This window comes from Lissotriton helveticus, chromosome 8, assembly GCF_964261635.1.
Source record: "Lissotriton helveticus chromosome 8, aLisHel1.1, whole genome shotgun sequence".
In the NCBI taxonomy this organism is placed as follows: domain Eukaryota; kingdom Metazoa; phylum Chordata; class Amphibia; order Caudata; family Salamandridae; genus Lissotriton; species Lissotriton helveticus.
Window position 1 is genome coordinate 1,542,286,764 of NC_136069.1, and position 18,527 is coordinate 1,542,305,290.

Consider the following 18,527-nt stretch of genomic DNA (forward strand, 5'->3'; position numbering starts at 1 on the left):
ACTGTAACCGATTCGTGATTTCAGAATGTGATCGGTAGCTTGAAACACTTGTTCTAGAGAACCTTGTTCTGGTGCTGGATGATGAAAAATAGACTTGTGTTCTAGGCGTAAATGGCGATCTGGAAATCTAGATTTTCCTACATACGCTATTCTGTCGGGATTCTCGTCATCTAACTCTTCAGGATCAGAGTTACTTTCTTTCTCGCTAACTTGTGCTGCTTTACGCTGTTCGTGTAACTTTATTATTTCTTTACGGATTTTCTTGTACATACTCTCCATAGCACCGACGGTCTTGTGCTTACCCTCGGCTATATTATCACTCCATCTTGTCAGGGTTTTCATTTCAGCCGGATCTTTAGACGGGTAATCTTGTTCTCTTATTAGACAATTGATCAGAAACTTTAATATCATGAGCTGGGTCTCAGCTTTCCTTTGAGACATGGCCTCGCCAATGCTTTCTGGATCATCCCCTGTACGGATGAAACGATATATTCTGTCTAGATCTTCTTTCATATTCGGTAAGGTGACTAGATACTCGGTCACCTTTCTTACGCGGAATGAATATAAAACCATATTATCCTCGCCTGGGACTGGATCATAGCCGCATTCGGCAAGGGATTTTCTTATTTCTGCTATAGTCTGATGTCTGGGCGTACGCTGTGACGCTTGCATATGTAATTCGGCTGTCGTTAAACGCTTGTGTGGCGGCGGGGTTTGAGGAGTACCTCCCCCTGCGGCCCCTAAACTAGAGTCGTCGACTGATCCTCTTCGTACTAGTGTGGCAGGAAATTGAAATGCGGGCTGAACTGGTATGGCGGGCTGGACCTGGGGGACCGTAGCAGGTACTGCAAGGGGTACCCCGGTGTCTGGAGGACCGGGAAGTGCCTGATTTACAGGGACTGGCGGAGCGCGAACAGGATTTGCATATTCTGGGACTGTGTCGTCCAAATAGGACGAAATAAAAATATCAGCTGCGGTCTGTTTGTGACGTAGCTTGGTCGGAACTAATGGTGGCGGGAAATTACTGGATGCCTCTGGGGTCGCTTTTGGCAAGCCCTCGGCAAGGAGAGGATACATACCCTTAATAAGGGCATGCCTCTGTCTGTCTGACTGTTCGGCTTTAACTTGTTCACCTATCTCGATTAGTTCTCTTTCTTGTGCTCGTTCTAAGGATTCTCTACTTAATTCTGACTTTCTGATTTCTTTTTCGGTTCTTTTATGAGATTCTTTGCGCCATAACTCGATGGCATCTTTCTGTGACTGTCTGGCTTTCTTTTTCCATAATGCTTCTTCTACTCGCATGATGCACTCGGCATCCCATGTGCCTGATACAGGCCATCTATACTTTTCCTCTAACTGTTTGGTATACTCGACCCATAAGTCTAGATACAAAATTGGAGCTTATGCCATGCTTCTGATACATAAAATGACCTGGACTGTCCCTAGGCGGGACAGGAACTGCTGCTTCCAGCAGACCTTTTCTAGTTCTCAACTGACGCAGTTTTGAAAAGAGCGGCATGACTGAACTATAATCTGGACACAATACGATACACAATAAACACGATAACTACTTCACACTCATTCCACGACATCAAGATACATGAATAACATTCAGAATAACAGTTCGAACAGAATACTACCTGGAATACGGAAAACAGAATACATGACTTTTCTCGAGAACAGAACTGACTAGAACAGAAACTAGATGCACTGCTGAAACAGTACGAAACTTACCGGTCTCATACAGAGACACGTCAGGACCCGTATCCACCGGAGTGAACACTTCGTTTGTGGGACTGTGTACCACCAACCCACGGACCAGAGTCAATTAGATTGACCCTGTCTAGATACTACCCCAGTAACGGTACTCACCGGGCAGCAAGAACGGAAGGCCTCAGACTGGACTGGACTGCTACGACGACGGACGACGAACTTCGGACTTCAGTTACGGGTGGACCTCCGGATACCTCGGACCTTGGACTCTCGGCTTGGGCTCTGGTCGGGACTCGCCGCGTTCCTCCACCGTCTCGTCTGGATGCTGGACCGCCTCCTCCGTCTCCTCCGTGGGCCTGAGGGATACTTGAAGCAGAAATATCTGCACGTGCACGGTATGGTTCCGTCACGGCTGCAGAGGGTCAGGGGGTCGGCGTGGCTTCACCGACGCGTGGGGAAAGGGCAAGTCCCTGTTCGGGCGCCATTATGTGGTAAATAAATAAATAATACCCTATTTTTGAATGAATAAATGAATAACAGATAGCTCAATAAATAAGAGTCAAGATTCGAGGTAGTAGGAGTTTTGCAGGTTTATTACAGCATAAAGGACAGGAACAGGACAACCTGCATAGGAATAGGATGGCAGGGCCCAGCAGCTGCTGGGGCTGGATCTGGGATGAGCGCGCTAAGGAAGGATGGACGGATAACTTTTTAATAACAGTGCATGAGCATATATACATAACGCAAACACATAGCATTACATTGCAATAGGCGTAGCAGTGGGTGGAGCAAAAGGCGTGACGCGTAGCAGTCGCGAAAGATAAGGGTGAAAAGAGGTGTAACAGGGCGTATACATAGACATGTGATGCAAACGTAACAGAATATGTCATGAATGGGGCGGAAACCATGGAGGGGGCTACCTAAGGAGCCGGGACCTCTGACCTAATGGTACGCGCAAACTAGCAATGACGTGTTACTAGGAGAAGCTGGGGGCTTCGAACTCTGTGCTAGGAGCAGAGACTGAAGTCTGGAGAGTCAGGGCGACATGTACCTAAACAGTATCTAGTATCTGATGTTTAGAGAACATGTTGATATAAACTAGAAGTCAGGAGGGGAAAGGCTAACAGACACTATGACTGGACCATGCATTATTCTACATGTAGTGCGTGAGGAAGAATATTACATGACCATTAAATGCAGTATTTCTCTTACATGGAGACGTGAAGGCTAGACAATGACGGAAACTATTGATGCGATTCAGTAGCTTTAGGAATGCAGAGAAGGAGGACTGAACTGATAACTGGAATCATAACATACTCTTGGCAGACTCAGAGGCAGAGCCAGGCTGAGCCGGGCACTGCGAGGCAGGAAGTAAGTGAAGGGTCGAGGATACAGGTGGGGGCTGTATCGCTCCTCAGCGAGGCTTCAGGAGACAGGAGACAGGAGCTTGAGGCCTAGAAACGGGGACTTTACAATGAAATAACGTGCACACTGAGAAACGTGGCAACGTAACTTTACATAGGCCTGATATTCGTAGTATTCACGAGAACTGGAAACTGGCATACGAGAGGTGGACACAACTATAATTGCGTCATTAATCAAACATAGGGAATGCATATGCATATTTAATCATGCTCACATAACATATGATGGAGGACGCGTAGGGACACAGAACATGGCAAAATTTACTTTTCCACAGACCACTCGGCCATCCTGACTTGCATTTGCAGCACCTTCCACAAGCCAGACAGCCATGCAAGTGGGGTACCGAAAAGGCATGCCCTCAATTTCTTTATCCCATTATAAGCATTTCCAACAGATCTTTGAACAATCCATACAGAGCAGTACCTATGAAGTACTCTTTAGACCTTTAAAGCGTACAAAGAGAAAGTGCTATTCACCAGCCACTTGAACGGCGCAAAGCTGCTTTGAAATTGAGTCAACAGCCACATCTTGGCTGACTAAAGCAAATTCAACAAGGGAGCTCAATGTCACAACATAGGGTGGAATACGCAAATCTAAGCAGCCCCTGATCACAGCCCTGAGGACATTGCTGTAAGTGTGCTGGAGTACAGCTGTCTACCAGGTGCTTGGCATTCTTCCAAATTTGCATGGCCTGTCTGGCCAGGGAATACAAGAGCATGACTCTTCTAGATGAGCTCTTACATGGGTCCTAAGCTCATTTGGTAAGGATTGCACTTTATCAGCAAGACTTTGTACAACAGAAATATATGAGAAACCCAAGCTCTCTTGACTAGACGAGGACGGAATAACGTCCCAGGTGAAGACGAACAGATGCAACTTCCATCAGATGTTATCCTGATGAAGAAGATTATATCTCCAAAAGTCATGTCAGAAGTGGGATTCGAACCCACGTCTCCAGAGGAGACTGCGGCCTAAACACAGCGCCTTAGACCACTCGGCCATCCTGACAGTGGAGAGTCCTCAGAAATGTATAAAAGTCACTCAGGAAATTTCTGCGTCCATGCAAGCTTGAAATAATTTCAACCTTCAAACACAAGGTGCAACTTTTTGCACAGGACAATAAACACAGAAGATCACATATGAAAGCATTTCATTTCACAGGTGTACTGTTTTTATGCTTTTAGAATAACTTATACCTCTCACCAGCTATTTAGGGTTCTGTATCCTACTCACAAAATTACCTTGCCTGCGACCTCTCTCTTTATACACAAACAACTACTGCTCAGGAAGTAGGAAGGCAGAAGGTGGGGCAGTTTATGCAAATTTATGCTGTCAATGTGCCTTGCAGATTCATGCAGAATTTCTAGATCCTTGCTGGAAACAAGAGAGCAGGCCTTGTTTCAGATCAACTGTCCCTAGCAAGGAACGTCTGAGCACATCCATTCTTTTGCTCTCTAGCCCCTGGCTTGGGACTCACCCTCACTGGCTGAGGAGTGAAGTTCTGCATACCAACGTTGCATAGAAGGTATGTTTGTGATTGGTTTGAGATGGGTGGGAGGTCAAGAGCAGGGAAAAGCATGTCACCTTCACTTCTAGTCTCCTCTTCTATGCCTACCTGCCGTTCACTCACCCTGTCTTTGTTTCATTCTCTCCTTCCTCAACACCCCATATCACTCACTGGCTCTATCATTTGTGCTCTTTCCCCTTGCTCTTCATTTCATAGTGGAAACATCTCTTGAATGGATCATTAGAAAATGAGGTTACATAAAATTAAAAATCTACTTATTGGAAACCAAAAATATCACAAGACTGAATGCAACCATTTCTTCAATAAAAGGGATTTTTTAGGCACCCCCCAAAAAACACATAAAACACCACTAGTGCTAGAAGAATATTATACGAGCTTGAAGACAGAATTGGGCAAATTCATTTGCAGTTGAAACTGAAGTTTGGTACTTATTCAGATATTATATGCACTGCCAATTTTTAGCTGAGATTCTGAAGGAACGCAGAGACAAAATGGACTTAAAGTTTTGTCAGAAGTGGGATTCGAACCCACGCCTCCAGGAGAGACTGCGGCCTTAACGCAGCGCCTTAGACCCCTCGGCCATCCTGAACACATGTTGCTTGTTCATCTACATAGTGAGAAAGATAGTGTGAACAAAAAAAACACACATCTTAGGCCATGAGTGGCTATAGCAAGAAAAAAACTCACTGCACTTTTCCAAAAAGACAACCATATAAGCCCATGTGAGGGAAATGATCTGATTTTCTCCCTCAAGAAAAAAGAAGATTAAACACAGGTTTGTCAGAAGTGGGATTTGAACCCACGCCTCCAGAAGAGACTGCGACCTGAACGCAGCGCCTTAGACCACTCGGCCATCCTGACTTGCATTTGCAGCACCTTCCACAAGCCAGACAGCCATGCAAGTTTAGTACCGAAAAGGCATGCCCTCAATTTATTTATCCCATTATAAGCATTTCCAACAGATCTTTGAACAATCCATACAGAGCAGTACCTATGAAGAACTCTTTAGACCTTTAATGAGTACAAAGAGAAAGTGCTATTCACCAGCCACTTGAACGGCCCAAAGCTGCTTTGAAATTGAGTCAATAGCCACATCTTGGCTGACTAAAGCAAATTCAACAAGGGATCTCAATGTCACAACATAGGGTGGAATTCGCAAATCTAAGCAGCCCCTCATCACTGCCCTGAGGAAATTGCTGTAAGTGTGCTGGAGTCCAGCTGTCTACCAGGTGCTTGGCATTCTTCCAAATTTGTATGGCCTGTCTGGCCAGGGAATACAAGAGAATGACTCTTCTAGATGAGCTCTTACATGGGTCATAAGCTCATTTGGTAAGGATTGCACTTTATCAGCAAGACTTTGTACAACAGAAATATATGAGAAACCCAAGCTCTCTTGACTAGACGAGGACAGAATAACGTCCCAGGTGAAGACGAACAGAAGCAACTTCCATCAGATGTTATCCTGATGAAGAAGATTATATCTCCAAAAGTCATTTCAGAAGTGGGATTCAAACCCACGTCTCCAGAGGAGACTGTGGCCTAAACACAGCGCCTTAGACCACTCGGCCATCCTGACAGTGAAGAGTCCTAAGAAATGTATAAAAGTCACTCAGAAATTTCTGCGTCCATGCACGCTTGAAATAATTTCAACCTTCAAACACAAGGTGCAACTTTTTGCACAGGACAATAAACACAGAAGATCACATATGAAAGCATTTCATTTCACAGGTGTACTGTTTTTATGCTTTTAGAATAACTTATACCTCTCACCAGCTATTTAGGGTTCTGTATCCTACTCACAAAATTACCTTGCCTGCGACCTTTCTCTCTATACACAAACAACTACTGCTCAGGAAGTAGGAAGGCAGAAGGTGGGGCAGTTTATGCAAATTTATGCTGGCAATGTGCCTTGCACATTCATGCAGAATTTCTAGATCCTTGCTGGAAACAAGAGAGCAGGCCTTGCTTCAGATCAACTGTCCCTAGCAAGGAACGTCTGAGCACATCCATTCTTTTGCTCTCTAGCCCCTGGCTTGGGACTCACCCTCACTGGCTGAGGAGTGAAGTTCTGCATACCAACGTTGCATAGAAGGTATGTTTGTGATTGGTTTGAGATGGGTGGGAGGTCAAGAGCAGGGAAAAGCAAGTCACTTTCACTTCTAGTCTCCTCTTCTATGCCTACCTGCCGTTCACTCACTCTGTCTTTGTTTCATTCTCTCCTTTCTCAACACCCCATCTCACTCACTCGCTCTATCATTTGTGCTCTTTCCCCTTGCTCTTCATTTCATAGTGGAAACATCTCTTGAATGGATCATTAGAAAATGAGGTTACATAAAATTAAAAATCTACTTATTGGAAACCAAAAATATCACAAGACTCAATGTAAGCCATTTCTTCAATAAAAGGGATTTTTAAGGCACCCCCCAAAAAACACATAAAACACCACTAGTGCTAGAAGAATATTATAAGAGCTTGAAGACAGAATTGGGCAAATTCATTTGCAGTTGAAACTGAAGTTTGGTACTTATTCAGATATTATATGCACTGCCAATTTTTAGCTGAGATTCTGAAGGAACGCAGAGACAAAATGGACTTAAAGTTTTGTCAGAAGTGGGATTCGAACCCACGCCTCCAGGAGAGACTGCGGCCTTAACGCAGCGCCTTAGACCACTTGGCCATCCTGACCACATGTTGCTTGTTCATCTACATAGTGAGAAAGATAGTGTGAACAAAAAAAACACACATCTTAGGCCATGAGTGGCTATAGCAAGAAAAAAACTCACTGCACTTTTCCAAAAAGACAACCATATAAGCCCATGTGAGGGAAATGATCTGATTTTCTCCCTCAAGAAAAAAGAAGATTAAACACAGGTTTGTCAGAAGTGGGATTTGAACCCACGCCTCCATAAGAGACTGCGACCTGAACGCAGCGCCTTAGACCACTCGGCCATCCTGACTTGCATTTGCAGCACCTTCCACAAGCCAGACAGCCATGCAAGTGGGGTACCGAAAAGGCATGCCCTCAATTTATTTATCCCATTATAAGCATTTCCAACAGATCTTTGAACAATCCATACAGAGCAGTACCTATGAAGAACTCTTTAGACCTTTAATGAGTACAAAGAGAAAGTGCTATTCACAAGCCACTTGAACGGCCCAAAGCTGCTTTGAAATTGAGTCAATAGCCACATCTTGGCTGACTAAAGCAAATTCAACAAGGGATCTCAATGTCACAACATAGGGTGGAATTCGCAAATCTAAGCAGCCCCTGATCACTGCCCTGAGGAAATTGCTGTAAGTGTGCTGGAGTCCAGCTGTCTACCAGGTGCTTGGCATTCTTCCAAATTTGTATGGCCTGTCTGGCCAGGGAATACAAGAGAATGACTCTTCTAGATGAGCTCTTACATGGGTCATAAGCTCATTTGGTAAGGATTGCACTTTATCAGCAAGACTTTGTACAACAGAAATATATGAGAAACCCAAGCTCTCTTGACTAGACGAGGACAGAATAACGTCCCAGGTGAAGACGAACAGAAGCAACTTCCATCAGATGTTATCCTGATGAAGAAGAGTATATCTCCAAAAGTCATTTCAGAAGTGGGATTCGAACCCACGCCTCCAGAGGAGACTGCGGCCTAAACACAGCGCCTTATACCACTCGGCCATCCTGACAGTGAAGAGTCCTAAGAAATGTATAAAAGTCACTCAGAAATTTCTGCGTCCATGCACGCTTGAAATAATTTCAACCTTCAAACACAAGGTGCAACTTTTTGCACAGGACAATAAACACAGAAGATCACATATGAAAGCATTTCATTTCACAGGTGTACTGTTTTTATGCTTTTAGAATAACTTATACCTCTCACCAGCTATTTAGGGTTCTGTATCCTACTCACAAAATTACCTTGCCTGCGACCTTTCTCTCTATACACAAACAACTACTGCTCAGGAAGTAGGAAGGCAGAAGGTGGGGCAGTTTATGCAAATTTATGCTGGCAATGTGCCTTGCACATTCATGCAGAATTTCTAGATCCTTGCTGGAAACAAGAGAGCATGCCTTGTTTCAGATCAACTGTCCCTAGCAAGGAACGTCTGAGCACATCCATTCTTTTGCTCTCTACCCCCTGGCTTGGGACTCACCCTCACTGGCTGAGGAGTGAAGTTCTGCATACCAACGTTGCATAGAAGGTATGTTTGTGATTGGTTTGAGATGGGTGGGAGGTCAAGAGCAGGGAAAAGCAAGTCACTTTCACTTCTAGTCTCCTCTTCTATGCCTACCTGCCGTTCACTCACTGTCTTTGTTTCATTCTCTCATTCCTCAACACCCCATCTCACTCACTCGCTCTATCATTTGTGCTCTTTCCCCTTGCTCTTCATTTCATAGTGGAAACATCTCTTGAATGGATCATTAGAAAATGAGGTTACATAAAATTAAAAATCTACTTATTGGAAACCAAAAATATCACAAGACTGAATGTAAGCCATTTCTTCAATAAAAGGGATTTTTTAGGCCCCCCCGAAAAACACATGAAACACCACTAGTGCTAGAAGAATATTATAAGAGCTTGAAGACAGAATTGGGCAAATTAATTTGCAGTTGAAACTGAAGTTTGGTACTTATTCAGATATTATATGCACTGCCAATTTTTAGCTGAGATTCTGAAGGAACGCAGAGACAAAATGGACTTAAAGTTTTGTCAGAAGTGGGATTCGAACCCACGCCTCCAGGAGAGACTGCGGCCTTAACACAGCGCCTTAGACCACTCGGCCATCCTGACCACATGTTGCTTGTCCATCTACATAGTGAGAAAGATAGTGTGAACAAAAAAAACACACATCTTAGGCCATGAGTGGCTATAGCAAGAAAAAAACTCACTGCACTTTTCCAAAAAGACAACCATATAAGCCCATGTGAGGGAAATGATCTGATTTTCTCCCTCAAGAAAAAAGAAGATTAAACACAGGTTTGTCAGAAGTGGGATTTGAACCCACGCCTCCATAAGAGACTGCGACCTGAACGCAGCGCCTTAGACCACTCGGCCATCCTGACTTGCATTTGCAGCACCTTCCACAAGCCAGACAGCCATGCAAGTGGGGTACCGAAAAGGCATGCCCTCAATTTATTTATCCCATTATAAGCATTTCCAACAGATCTTTGAACAATCCATACAGAGCAGTACCTATGAAGAACTCTTTAGACCTTTAATGAGTACAAAGAGAAAGTGCTATTCACAAGCCACTTGAACGGCCCAAAGCTGCTTTGAAATTGAGTCAATAGCCACATCTTGGCTGACTAAAGCAAATTCAACAAGGGATCTCAATGTCACAACATAGGGTGGAATTCGCAAATCTAAGCAGCCCCTGATCACTGCCCTGAGGAAATTGCTGTAAGTGTGCTGGAGTCCAGCTGTCTACCAGGTGCTTGGCATTCTTCCAAATTTGTATGGCCTGTCTGGCCAGGGAATACAAGAGAATGACTCTTCTAGATGAGATCTTACATGGGTCATAAGCTCATTTGGTAAGGATTGCACTTTATCAGCAAGACTTTGTACAACAGAAATATATGAGAAACCCAAGCTCTCTTGACTAGACGAGGACAGAATAACGTCCCAGGTGAAGACGAACAGAAGCAACTTCCATCAGATGTTATCCTGATGAAGAAGAGTATATCTCCAAAAGTCATTTCAGAAGTGGGATTCGAACCCACGCCTCCAGAGGAGACTGCGGCCTAAACACAGCGCCTTAGACCACTCGGCCATCCTGACAGTGAAGAGTCCTAAGAAATGTATAAAAGTCACTCAGAAATTTCTGCGTCCATGCACGCTTGAAATAATTTCAACCTTCAAACACAAGGTGCAACTTTTTGCACAGGACAATAAACACAGAAGATCACATATGAAAGCATTTCATTTCACAGGTGTACTGTTTTTATGCTTTTAGAATAACTTATACCTCTCACCAGCTATTTAGGGTTCTGTATCCTACTCACAAAATTACCTTGCCTGCGACCTTTCTCTCTATACACAAACAACTACTGCTCAGGAAGTAGGAAGGCAGAAGGTGGGGCAGTTTATGCAAATTTATGCTGGCAATGTGCCTTGCACATTCATGCAGAATTTCTAGATCCTTGCTGGAAACAAGAGAGCATGCCTTGTTTCAGATCAACTGTCCCTAGCAAGGAACGTCTGAGCACATCCATTCTTTTGCTCTCTACCCCCTGGCTTGGGACTCACCCTCACTGGCTGAGGAGTGAAGTTCTGCATACCAACGTTGCATAGAAGGTATGTTTGTGATTGGTTTGAGATGGGTGGGAGGCCAAGAGCAGGGAAAAGCAAGTCACTTTCACTTCTAGTCTCCTCTTCTATGCCTCCCTGCCGTTCACTCACTCTGTCTTTGTTTCATTCTCTCCTTCCTCAACACCCCATCTCACTCACTCGCTCTATCATTTGTGCTCTTTCCCCTTGCTCTTCATTTCATAGTGGAAACATCTCTTGAATGGATCATTAGAAAATGAGGTTACATAAAATTAAAAATCTACTTATTGGAAACCAAAAATATCACAAGACTGAATGTAAGCCATTTCTTCAATAAAAGGGATTTTTTAGGCCCCCCCGAAAAACACATGAAACACCACTAGTGCTAGAAGAATATTATAAGAGCTTGAAGACAGAATTGGGCAAATTAATTTGCAGTTGAAACTGAAGTTTGGTACTTATTCAGATATTATATGCACTGCCAATTTTTAGCTGAGATTCTGAAGGAACGCAGAGACAAAATGGACTTAAAGTTTTGTCAGAAGTGAGATTCGAACCCACGCCTCCAGGAGAGACTGCGGCTTTAACACAGCGCCTTAGACCACTCGGCCTTCCTGACCACATGTTGCTTGTCCATCTACATAGTGAGAAAGATAGTGTGAACAAAAAAAACACACATCTTAGGCCATAAGTGGCTATAGCAAGAAAAAAACTCACTGCACTTTTCCAAAAAGACAACCATATAAGCCCATGTGAGGGAAATGATCTGATTTTCTCCCTCAAGAAAAAAGAAGATTAAACACAGGTTTGTCAGAAGTGGGATTTGAACCCACGCCTCCAGAAGAGACTGCGACCTGAACGCAGTGGCTTAGACCACTCGGCCATCCTGACTTGCGTTTGCAGCACCTTCCACAAGCCAGACAGCCATGCAAGTTTGGTACCGAAAAGGCATGCCCTCAATTTATTTATCCCATTGTAATTTCCAACAGATCTTTGAACAATCCATACAGAGCAGTACCTATGAAGAACTCTTTAGACCTTTAAAGCGTACAAAGAGAAAGTGCTATTCACCAGCCACTTGAACGGCGCAAAGCTGCTTTGAAATTGAGTCAACAGCCACATCTTGGCTGACTAAAGCAAATTCAACAAGGGAGCTCAATGTCACAACATAGGGTGGAATACGCAAATCTAAGCAGCCCCTGATCACAGCCCTGAGGACATTGCTGTAAGTGTGCTGGAGTACAGCTGTCTACCAGGTGCTTGGCATTCTTCCAAATTTGCATGGCCTGTCTGGCCAGGGAATACAAGAGCATGACTCTTCTACATGAGCTCTTACATGGGTCCTAAGCTCATTTGGTAAGGATTGCACTTTATCAGCAAGACTTTGTACAACAGAAATATATGAGAAACCCAAGCTCTCTTGACTAGACGAGGACGGAATAACGTCCCAGGTGAAGACGAACAGATGCAACTTCCATCAGATGTTATCCTGATGAAGAAGATTATATCTCCAAAAGTCATGTCAGAAGTGGGATTCAAACCCACGCCTCCAGAGGAGACTGCGGCCTAAACACAGCGCCTTAGACCACTCGGCCATCCTGACAGTGAAGAGTCCTAAGAAATGTATAAAAGTCACTCAGAAATTTCTGCGTCCATGCAAGCTTGAAATAATTTCAACTTTCAAACACAAGGTGCAACTTTTTGCACAGGACAATAAACACAGAAGATCACATATGAAAGCATTTCATTTCACAGGTGTACTGTTTTTATGCTTTTAGAATAACTTATACCTCTCACCAGCTATTTAGGGTTCTGTATCCTACTCACAAAATTACCTTGCCTGCGACCTTTCTCTCTATACACAAACAACTACTGCTCAGGAAGTAGGAAGGCAGAAGGTGGGGCAGTTTATGCAAATTTATGCTGGCAATGTGCCTTGCACATTCATGCAGAATTTCTAGATCCTTGCTGGAAACAAGAGAGCAGGCCTTGTTTCAGATCAACTGTCCCTAGCAAGGAACGTTCGAGCACATCCATTCTTTTGCTCTCTAGCCCCTGGCTTGGGACTCACCCTCACTGGCTGAGGAGTGAAGTTCTGCATACCAACGTTGCATAGAAGGTATGTTTGTGATTGGTTTGAGATGGGTGGGAGGTCAAGAGCAGGGAAAAGCAAGTCACTTTTACTTCTAGTCTCCTCTTCTATGCCTACCTGCCGTTCACTCACTCTGTCTTTGTTTCATTCTCTCCTTCCTCAACACCCCATCTCACTTACTCGCTCTATCATTTGTGCTCTTTCCCCTTGCTCTTCATTTCATAGTGGAAACATCTCTTGAATGGATCATTAGAAAATGAGGTTACATAAAATTAAAAATCTACTTATTGGAAACCAAAAATATCACAAGACTGAATGTAAGCCATTTCTTCAATAAAAGGGATTTTTTAGGCACCCCCAAAAAACACATAAAACACCACTAGTGCTAGAAGAATATTATAAGAGCTTGAAGACAGAATTGGGCAAATTCATTTGCAGTTGAAACTGAAGTTTGGTACTTATTCAGATATTATATGCACTGCCAATTTTTAGCTGAGAATCTGAAGGAACGCAGAGACAAAATGGACTTAAACTTTTGTCAGAAGTGGGATTCGAACCCACGCCTCCAGGAGAGACTGCGGCCTTAACGCAGCATCTTAGACCACTCAGCCATTCTGACCACATGTTGCTTGTTCATCTACATAGTGAGAAAGATAGTGTGAACAAAAAGAAAACACACATCTTAGGCCATGAGTGGCTATAGCAAGAAAAAAAACTCACTGCACTTTTCCAAAAAGACAACCATATAAGCCCATGTGAGGGAAATGATCTGATTTTCTCCCTCTAGAAAAACGAAGATTAAACACAGGTTTGTCAGAAGTGGGATTTGAACCCACGCCTCCAGAAGAGACTGCGACCTGAACGCAGCGCCTTAGACCACTAGGCCATCCTGACTTGCAAATGCAGCACCTTCCACAAGCCAGACAGCCATGCAAGTGGGGTACCGAAAAGGCATGCCCTCAATTTATTTATCCCATTATAAGCATTTCCAACAGATCTTTGAACAATCCATACAGAGCAGTACCTATGAAGAACTCTTTAGACCTTTAATGAGTACAAAGAGAAAGTGCTATTCACCAGCCACTTGAACGGCCCAAAGCTGCTTTGAAATTGAGTCAACAGCCATATCTTGGCTGACTAAAGCAAATTCAACAAGGGAGCTCAATGTCACAACATAGGGTGGAATACACAAATCTAAGCAGCCCCTGATCACAGCCCTGAGGACATTGCTGTAAGTGTGCTGGAGTACAGCTGTCTACCAGGTGCTTGGCATTCTTCCAAATTTGCATGGCCTGTCTGGCCAGGGAATACAAGAGCATGACTCTTCTAGATGAGCTCTTACATGGGTCCTAAGCTCATTTGGTAAGGATTGCACTTTATCAGCAAGACTTCGTACAACAGAAATATATGAGAAACCCAAGCTCTCTTGACTAGACGAGGACGGAATAACGTCCCAGGTGAAGACGAACAGATGCAACTTCCATCAGATGTTATCCTGATGAAGAAGATTATATCTCCAAAAGTAATTTCAGAAGTGGGATTCGAACCCACGCCTCCAGAGGAGACTGCAGCCTAAACACAGCGCCTTAGACCACTCGGCCATCCTGACAGTGAAGAGTCCTAAGAAATGTATAAAAGTCACTCAGAAATTTCTGCGTCCATGCAAGCTTGAAATAATTTCAACCTTCAAACACAAGGTGCAACTTTTTGCACAGGACAATAAACACAGAAGATCACATATGAAAGCATTTCATTTCACAGGTGTACTGTTTTTATGCTTTTAGAATAACTTATACCTCTCACCAGCTATTTAGGGTTCTGTATCCGACTCACAAAATTACCTTGCCTGCGACCTTTCTCTCCATACACAAACAACTACTGCTCAGGAAGTAGGAAGGCAGAAGGTGGGGCAGTTTATGCACATTTATGCTGTCAATGTGCCTTGCAGATTCATGCAGAATTTCTAGATCCTTGCTGGAAACAAGAGAGCAGGCCTTGTTTCAGATCAACTGTCCCTAGCAAGGAACGTCTGAGCACATCCATTCTTTTGCTCTCTAGCCCCTGGCTTGGGACTCACCCTCACTGGCTGAGGAGTGAAGTTCTGCATACCAACGTTGCATAGAAGGTATGTTTGTGATTGGTTTGAGATGGGTGGGAGGTCAAAAGCAGGGAAAAGCAAGTCACCTTCACTTCTAGTCTCCTTTTCTATGCCTACCTGCCGTTCACTCACTCTGTCTTTGTTTCATTCTCTCCTTCCTCAACACCCCATCTCACTCACTCGCTCTATCATTCGTACTCTTTCCCCTTGCTCTTCATTTCATAGTGGAAACATCTCTTGAATGGATCATTAGAAAATGAGGTTACATAAAATTAAAAATCTACTTATTGGAAACCAAAAATATCACAAGACTGAATGTAAGCCATTTCTTCAATAAAAGGGATTTTTTAGGCACCCCCCAAAAAACACATAAAACACCACGAGTGCTAGAAGAATATTATAAGAGCTTGAAGACAGAATTGGGCAAATTCATTTGCAGTTGAAACTGAAGTTTGGTACTTATTCAGATATTATATGCACTGCCAATTTTTAGCTGAGATTCTGAAGGAACGCAGAGACAAAATGGACTTAAAGTTTTGTCAGAAGTGGGATTCGAACCCACGCCTCCAGGAGAGACTGCGGCCTTAATGCAGCGCCTTAGACCACTCGGCCATCCTGACCACATGTTGCTTGTTCATCTACATAGTGAGAAAGATAGTGTGAACAAAAAAAACACACATCTTAGGCCATGAGTGGCTATAGCAAGAAAAAAAACTCACTGCACTTTTCCAAAAAGACAACCATATAAGCCCATGTGAGGGAAATTATCTGATTTTCTCCCTCTAGAAAAAAGAAGATTAAACACAAGTTTGTCAGAAGTGGGATTTGAACCCACACCTCCAGAAGAGACTGTGACCTGAACGCAGCGCCTTAGACCACTCGGCCATCCTGACTTGCAATTGCAGCACCTTCCACAAGCCAGACAGCCATGCAAGTGGGGTACCGAAAAGGCATGCCCTCAATTTATTTATCCCATTATAAGCATTTCCAACAGATCTTTGAACAATCCATACAGAGCAGTACCTATGAAGAACTCTTTAGACCTTTAATGAGTACAAAGAGAAAGTGCTATTCACCAGCCACTTGAACGGCCCAAAGCTGCTTTGAAATTGAGTCAACAGCCATATCTTGGCTGACTAAAGCAAATTCAACAAGGGAGCTCAATGTCACAACATAGGGTGGAATACACAAATCTAAGCAGCCCCTGATCACAGCCCTGAGGACATTGCTGTAAGTGTGCTGGAGTACAGCTGTCTACCAGGTGCTTGGCATTCTTCCAAATTTGCATGGCCTGTCTGGCCAGGGAATACAAGAGCATGACTCTTCTAGATGAGCTCTTACATGGGTCCTAAGCTCATTTGGCCAGGATTGCACTTTATCAGCAAGACTTTGTCCAACAGAAATATATGAGAAACCCAAGCTTTCTTGACTAGACGAGGACGGAATAACATCCCAGGTGAAGACGAACAGATGCAACTTCCATCAGATGTTATCCTGATGAAGAAGATTATATCTCCAAAAGTCATTTCAGAAGTGGGATTCGAACCCACGCCTCCAGAGGAGACTGCAGCCTAAACACAGCGCCTTAGACCACTCGGCCATCCTGACAGTGAAGAGTCCTAAGAAATGTATAAAAGTCACTCAGAAATTTCTGCGTCCATGCAAGCTTGAAATAATTTCAACCTTCAAACACAAGGTGCAACTTTTTGCACAGGACAATAAACACAGAAGATCACATATGAAAGCATTTCATTTCACAGGTGTACTGTTTTTATGCTTTTAGAATAACTTATACCTCTCACCAGCTATTTAGGGTTCTGTATCCTACTCACAAAATTATCTTGCCTGCGACCTCTCTCTTTATACACAAACAACTATTGCTCAGGAAGTAGGAAGGCAGAAGGTGGGGCAGTTTATGCAAATTTATGCTGTCAATGTGCCTTGCAGATTCATGCAGAATTTCTAGATCCTTGCTGGAAACAAGAGAGCAGGCCTTGTTTCAGATCAACTGTCCCTAGCAAGGAACGTCTGAGCACATCCATTCTTTTGCTCTCTAGCCCCTGGCTTGGGACTCACCCTCACTAGCTGAGGAGTGAAGTTCTGCATACCAACGTTGCATAGAAGGTATGTTTGTGATTGGTTTGAGATGGGTGGGAGGTCAAGAGCAGGGAAAAGCAAGTCACCTTCACTTCTAGTCTCCTCTTCTATGCCTACCTGCCGTTCACTCACTCTGTCTTTGTTTCATTCTCTCCTTCCTCAACACCCCATCTCACTCACTGGCTCTATCATTTGTGCTCTTTCCCCTTGCTCTTCATTTCATAGTGGAAACATCTCTTGAATGGATCATTAGAAAATGAGGTTACATAAAATTAAAAATCTACTTATTGGAAACCAAAAATATCACAAGACTGAATGTAAGCCATTTCTTCAATAAAAGGGATTTTTTAGGCACCCCCCAAAAAACACATAAAACACCACTAGTGCTAGAAGAATATTATAAGAGCTTGAAGACAGAATTGGGCAAATTAATTTGCAGTTGAAACTGAAGTTTGGTACTTATTCAGATATTATATGCACTGCCAATTTTTAGCTGAGATTCTGAAGGAACGAAGAGACAAAATGGACTTAAAGTTTTGTCAGAAGTGAGATTCGAACCCACACCTCCAGGAGAGACTGCGGCCTTAACGCAGCGCCTTAGACCACTCGGTCATCCTGACCACATGTTGCTTGTCCATCTACATAGTGAGAAAGATAGTGTGAACAAAAAAAACACACATCTTAGGCCATAAGTGGCTATAGCAAGAAAAAAACTCACTGCACTTTTCCAAAAAGACAACCATATAAGCCCATGTGAGGGAAATGATCTGATTTTCTCCCTCAAGAAAAAAGAAGATTAAACACAGGTTTGTCAGAAGTGGGATTTGAACCCACGCCTCCAGAAGAGACAGCGACCTGAACGCAGCGCCTTAGACCACTCGGCCATCCTGACTTGCATTTGCAGCACCTTCCACAAGCCAGACAGCCATGCAAGTTTGGTACCGAAAAGGCATGCCCTCAATTTATTTATCCCATTATAAGCATTTCCAACAGATCTTTGAACAATCCATACAGAGCAGTACCTATGAAGAACTCTTTAGACCTTTAAAGCGTACAAAGAGAAAGTGCTATTCACCAGCCACTTGAACGGCCCAAAGCTGCTTTGAAATTGAGTCAACAGCCACATCTTGGCTGACTAAAGCAAATTCAACAAGGGAGCTCAATGTCACAACATAGGGTGGAATACGCAAATCTAAGCAGCCCCTGATCACAGCCCTGAGGACATTGCTGTAAGTGTGCTGGAGTACAGCTGTCTACCAGGTGCTTGGCATTCTTCCAAATTTGCATGGCCTGTCTGGCCAGGGAATACAAGAGCATGAC

The 18,527-nt window shown here is 43.6% G+C and overlaps 16 non-coding genes across 16 annotated transcripts; all 16 read right to left on the reverse strand.

The window, feature by feature from the left end:
* Positions 1-4,063: 4,063 nt before the first annotated feature.
* TRNAL-UAG (transfer RNA leucine (anticodon UAG)) lies at positions 4,064-4,146 on the reverse strand. Its single transcript has one exon. It is a non-coding gene; the product is annotated as a tRNA-Leu (tRNA).
* Positions 4,147-5,444: 1,298 nt separating this feature from the next.
* TRNAL-CAG (transfer RNA leucine (anticodon CAG)) lies at positions 5,445-5,527 on the reverse strand. Its single transcript has one exon. It is a non-coding gene; the product is annotated as a tRNA-Leu (tRNA).
* Positions 5,528-7,268: 1,741 nt separating this feature from the next.
* On the reverse strand, positions 7,269-7,351 carry TRNAL-AAG (transfer RNA leucine (anticodon AAG)). The gene has a single exon. It is a non-coding gene; the product is annotated as a tRNA-Leu (tRNA).
* Positions 7,352-7,540: 189 nt separating this feature from the next.
* TRNAL-CAG (transfer RNA leucine (anticodon CAG)) lies at positions 7,541-7,623 on the reverse strand. Its single transcript has one exon. It is a non-coding gene; the product is annotated as a tRNA-Leu (tRNA).
* A 632-nt stretch (positions 7,624-8,255) lies between these two features.
* TRNAL-UAG (transfer RNA leucine (anticodon UAG)) lies at positions 8,256-8,338 on the reverse strand. Its single transcript has one exon. It is a non-coding gene; the product is annotated as a tRNA-Leu (tRNA).
* A 1,023-nt stretch (positions 8,339-9,361) lies between these two features.
* TRNAL-AAG (transfer RNA leucine (anticodon AAG)) lies at positions 9,362-9,444 on the reverse strand. Its single transcript has one exon. It is a non-coding gene; the product is annotated as a tRNA-Leu (tRNA).
* A 189-nt stretch (positions 9,445-9,633) lies between these two features.
* On the reverse strand, positions 9,634-9,716 carry TRNAL-CAG (transfer RNA leucine (anticodon CAG)). The gene has a single exon. It is a non-coding gene; the product is annotated as a tRNA-Leu (tRNA).
* A 632-nt stretch (positions 9,717-10,348) lies between these two features.
* TRNAL-UAG (transfer RNA leucine (anticodon UAG)) lies at positions 10,349-10,431 on the reverse strand. Its single transcript has one exon. It is a non-coding gene; the product is annotated as a tRNA-Leu (tRNA).
* A 1,025-nt stretch (positions 10,432-11,456) lies between these two features.
* On the reverse strand, positions 11,457-11,539 carry TRNAF-AAA (transfer RNA phenylalanine (anticodon AAA)). The gene has a single exon. It is a non-coding gene; the product is annotated as a tRNA-Phe (tRNA).
* A 901-nt stretch (positions 11,540-12,440) lies between these two features.
* On the reverse strand, positions 12,441-12,523 carry TRNAL-UAG (transfer RNA leucine (anticodon UAG)). The gene has a single exon. It is a non-coding gene; the product is annotated as a tRNA-Leu (tRNA).
* A 1,300-nt stretch (positions 12,524-13,823) lies between these two features.
* On the reverse strand, positions 13,824-13,906 carry TRNAL-CAG (transfer RNA leucine (anticodon CAG)). The gene has a single exon. It is a non-coding gene; the product is annotated as a tRNA-Leu (tRNA).
* Positions 13,907-14,538: 632 nt separating this feature from the next.
* On the reverse strand, positions 14,539-14,621 carry TRNAL-UAG (transfer RNA leucine (anticodon UAG)). Its single transcript has one exon. It is a non-coding gene; the product is annotated as a tRNA-Leu (tRNA).
* A 1,026-nt stretch (positions 14,622-15,647) lies between these two features.
* Positions 15,648-15,730, reverse strand: TRNAL-AAG (transfer RNA leucine (anticodon AAG)). The gene has a single exon. It is a non-coding gene; the product is annotated as a tRNA-Leu (tRNA).
* Positions 15,731-15,920: 190 nt separating this feature from the next.
* On the reverse strand, positions 15,921-16,003 carry TRNAL-CAG (transfer RNA leucine (anticodon CAG)). Its single transcript has one exon. It is a non-coding gene; the product is annotated as a tRNA-Leu (tRNA).
* Positions 16,004-16,635: 632 nt separating this feature from the next.
* On the reverse strand, positions 16,636-16,718 carry TRNAL-UAG (transfer RNA leucine (anticodon UAG)). The gene has a single exon. It is a non-coding gene; the product is annotated as a tRNA-Leu (tRNA).
* Positions 16,719-18,016: 1,298 nt separating this feature from the next.
* Positions 18,017-18,099, reverse strand: TRNAL-CAG (transfer RNA leucine (anticodon CAG)). The gene has a single exon. It is a non-coding gene; the product is annotated as a tRNA-Leu (tRNA).
* Positions 18,100-18,527: the final 428 nt, after the last annotated feature.